Below are 4,355 nucleotides of genomic sequence, written 5' to 3' on the forward strand. Positions count from 1 at the left end.
GTTATGTAGAATACTAATTCATCAGTATGTGATCTTCTATTATTCCAAGACATTGCTTCAGCTTTCATCTAACTTTACTAAATGAGCACCATACAGCTCCCGCTTCCTGGACGAGCTACTCTGAACTAAAATATAAACGCAACATGTAAAGTGTTGGTCTCATGTTTCATGAGCTGAAATAAAAATATCACAGACATTTTCCATGAGCACAAAAAGCTTATTTCACTCAAATGTTGTGTACAAATGTGTTTATATCCATGTTAGTGAGCATTTGTAATGATTGTCGTAGGTGGAAGAAGGCGAGGACCAAGGTGCAGCGTGGTACGTGTTCATAATTATTTTAATAGAACACTGAAAATACAAAAACAACAACGTGAACGAACGAAACCGAAACAGTCCTGTCAGGTGAAACAACACATTAAACAGAAAATAACTACCCACACCCATAGTGGGAAAACAGGCTGCCTAAGTATGGTTCTCAATCAGAGACAACGATAACCAGCTGCCTCTGATTGGGAACCATACCAGGCCTATGTCACGCCTTGGTCATTGTATCTTGTGTTTTTGTTATATGTTTGGGTAGGCCAGGGTGTGACATGGGTTTATATGTTGTATTTCGTATTGGGATTTGTATTAATTGGGAGTGTGTATTATTAGGGGTGTGTCTAGTTAGGCTTGGCTGCCTGAGGCGATTCCTAATTGGAGTCAGCTGATTCTCGTTGTCTCGGATTGGGAACCGTATTTAGGTAGCCTGAGTGCGCGTTGTATTTCGTGGGTGATTGTACCTGTCTCTGTGTTAGTCACCAGATAGGCTGTAATTAGTTTCACTCGTTTGTTGTTTTTGTATTTTCAGTTATTTCATGTACCGCATTATCTTCATTAAAAGTCATGAGTAACCTACACGCTGCATTTCGGTCTGACTCTCTTCAAACAACAGACGAACTTCGTTACAGCCTAAACATAGAAAAACAACACCTAGACATACCACATAGAATAAAACATAGAATGCCCACTCCAACTCATGCCCTGACCAACCTAAAACAGAGACATACAGAAGGAACTAAGGTCAGGACGTGACAGCATTTCTCCTTTGCCTAGATAATCCATTCACCTGACAGGTTTGGCTTGTCAAGAAGTTGATTAAACAGCATGATCATTACACAGGTGCACCGTGTGCTGGGGACAATAAAAGGTCACTTTAAAATGTGCAGTTTTGTAAGCAATGCCAAAGATGTCTCAAGTTTTTAGGGTGCATGCAATTGGCATTCTGCCTGCAGGAATGTCCACCAGAGCAGTTGCCAACCGGCCTCATAACAGCAGACCACATGTAACCACGCCATTCCAGGACCTCCACATCCAGCTTCTTCACCTGCGGGTTATTCTGATGGGGGTAGTGCAGAGGAGTATTTATGTGGGGAAAGACTCATTCTGATTGGCTAGTCCTGGCTCCCCAGTGGGTGGGCCTATGCCCTCCAAGCCCCCTCATGGCTTCACCCCTGCCCAGTTATGTGAAATCTATAGATTAGGGCCTAATTTATTTATTTCAATTGACTGATTTCCTTATATGAACTGTAACCCAGTAAAATCCTTGAAATTGTTGCATGTTGCGTTTATATTTTTGTTCAGTATCATTGTATTGCACCTAGCCTACTCTTCCCTCGCGCAAAAGTTTGTGATGCAGAAACGAGAGACCACATGTGCAGCTGTTTTATGAAGATCTGGGAATATGTGGCCAAGGAAACAGTTCTAGTTGATCCCAGGGATTGAGACTTTTAAAACAGGATTGAGTAAAGTAACAGCAAATATGTTGAATGAGCAACTAATGAGCATGGAGAACCTCCCAAGCCTTTCCGTCTAATATGGCTATTTACTGACTTTTGTAGCTCTTCGTCACAAACCAGCTTTGTAAGTAGCTAGGCCTAACTGTCCTCTCAAAGTTTAGCTGGTATTTTCCCGAAAGGATTTGGGAAATGTGATTGGTTGACGATAGGCCTATGACATTGCTATGCTTGTCTTGCTCAGAATATCAGATCTCAACAACGATTGGAGAAGTGTTTAACATCAGTGCCACATCCTGATGATATAGGCCTACATCTTTTCATAAACGCAACATGACTGCAAAAGACAGGTTGGAATGTGTGAATGAAATACAGGAGGAACCAACCTTTTTTCTTTCCAAATTAGTGGTGTTTGAATTTGTTGATAAAATGCAGGACATGATTGTTTGGTTGCGGAAGAAAAGGCCACCGTCAGGGACATGTGGTCACCCTAGTGTGTTTTGCATAATTCCCAGCGGGAACCGGTTTCCTGATTACCAAAACAATTCATCCCTGAATTTTAGTCAAGCCTACTCACTGACTTAAATAAAAGTGTTTGCCTTATGATCATGTTGGCAGATACTGTATAGCCTACTACTACAGCAAAGATGGTTTGAAAACACTATTGAACACACTTTTTCATTGAAAAAGGAAAAATAATCATTTTAATCCATAATTGGGTTGTCACTTGTTGTTGTCATCCTTGTTTGATTAGTGGTTATTCATTAGCCTACCTAGGGCCCAGGGGTGAGCTTGAGAGTTTCTTGGAAGTCAATATTAGCCACATGCAGCAGCAGACACGGGTAATCTAATGTTATCTAGGCCTACCTGAGCTATAAATCCCACATCATGCAGATAACATATTCTCCAAAGGTATTCTCATGTTACACCTGGACGTTAGCCTACAAGGTGCCTCCCATTCATTGTGCAGTAGTCTTTACAGTTTTTTTGAGGGATGTTTTTTTGTGTTTCAGTTAATGTCACTGACAGACATCATATCAGATACAGAATGATCAACTGCAGCATTGTAACATGACTGTATAAGGGTTACGTAATGAAGATCATGGATCAAATCAAATCAAATGTATTTATATAGCCCTTCTTTCATCAGCTGATATCTGAAAGTGCTGTACAGAAACCCAGCCTAAAACCCTAAACAGCAAGCAATGCAGGTGTAGAAGCATGGTGGCTAGGAAAAACTCCCTAGAAAGGCCAAAACCTAGGAAGAAACCTAGAGAGGAACCAGGCTATGAGGGATGGCCAGTCCTCTTCTGGCTGTGCCGGGTGGAGATTATAACAGAACATGGCCAAGATGTTCAAATGTTCATAAATGACCAGTATGGTCAAATAATAATTCCAGTAGTTGTCGAGGGTGCAGCAAGTCAGCACCTCAGGAGGGACACCAAGTTCATAGTGTCCTTTGACAAGGATTTGAGAATGACATTATTAAGTGTTTGGTGCTGGTTTATGGATGGGATGGGTGGGGTTGAAGTAGTATAAAGGTATAAGTAATTCTACAAACATTGCTTTATTAACACTTGCATTAACAAACTGTCTTAATAGTTTCATCATTGTTTTTTATGAATTACTTGGATATAAAACATGTCATTGGAGTATGTATGCCTATAGAGAGAGAACAGTGTATGAGAGGACCCACCTGGGTGTCAGAATTTGCAGAACCTCTCAGAGTCTTAATAAATTAATGCTCCAGGCTAAGAAGGGTAAGCCTTTAGTTTTTGTATGTTTATCTTGTGTTAGTCTTATGCTTATATTGGCCTGGATACAGTTGTTTTTACCCGCCACCTCACAGTATCAGGGTGTTTTCTCCAAAGGAAGCATGCAGGGGAAGACATTTAACACCAGGGCCTGTTTGACGTCACAGGTCATGAGCTGCAGTGTTCAGCCGTGCAGTCTGTCTTTATCTATGTCCTTCAAGCAGCCCGGGGTAGTAAAACATTAGACCTTGTGTTGGGCCTATGTGATATTTTGGACTGGTTTGTGTTGTAGGCTGGCTGTGACTACTGTGTTTAATCACCTTGAACACATTTTTACATGGCTGTGTTTGTATCTGTTTGAGTGCCTAAAGTTGGAATCTTTGGAATGTGTTCATAGCTACAGCTCTTCTCCCTAGGTTATACTAAAGGGTTAACATTTGTTTGACTCCTGGGGGGCAGTATCTAGTGCTGGGAATTTCCATGTCAAATCAAATCAAATCAAATTTATTTATATAGCCCTTCGTACATCAGCTGATATCTCAAAGTGCTGTACAGAAACCAAGCCTAAAACCCCAAACAGCAAGCAATGCAGGTGTATAAGCACGGTGGCTAGGAAAAACTCCCTAGAAAGGCCAAAACCTAGGAAGAAACCTAGAGAGGAACCAGGCTATGTGGGGTGGCCAGTCCTCTTCTGGCTGTGCCGGGTGGAGATTATAACAGAACATGGCCAAGATGTTCAAATGTTCATAAATGACCAGCATGGTCGAATAATAATAAGGCAGAACAGTTGAAACTGGAGCAACAGCACGGCCAGATGGACCGG

General features: G+C 41.5%; 1 protein-coding gene across 1 annotated transcript in view; it reads left to right on the plus strand.

Moving 5' to 3' along the window:
- Window positions 1–4,355, plus strand: part of LOC124031390 (endothelin-converting enzyme 1-like) — a 30,357-nt gene that overhangs the window by 1,645 nt on the left and 24,357 nt on the right. The gene's annotated exons all lie outside the window — the stretch shown is intronic.

The sequence above is a fragment of the Oncorhynchus gorbuscha genome, linkage group LG03 (genome assembly GCF_021184085.1).
Source record: "Oncorhynchus gorbuscha isolate QuinsamMale2020 ecotype Even-year linkage group LG03, OgorEven_v1.0, whole genome shotgun sequence".
Taxonomy (NCBI): domain Eukaryota; kingdom Metazoa; phylum Chordata; class Actinopteri; order Salmoniformes; family Salmonidae; genus Oncorhynchus; species Oncorhynchus gorbuscha.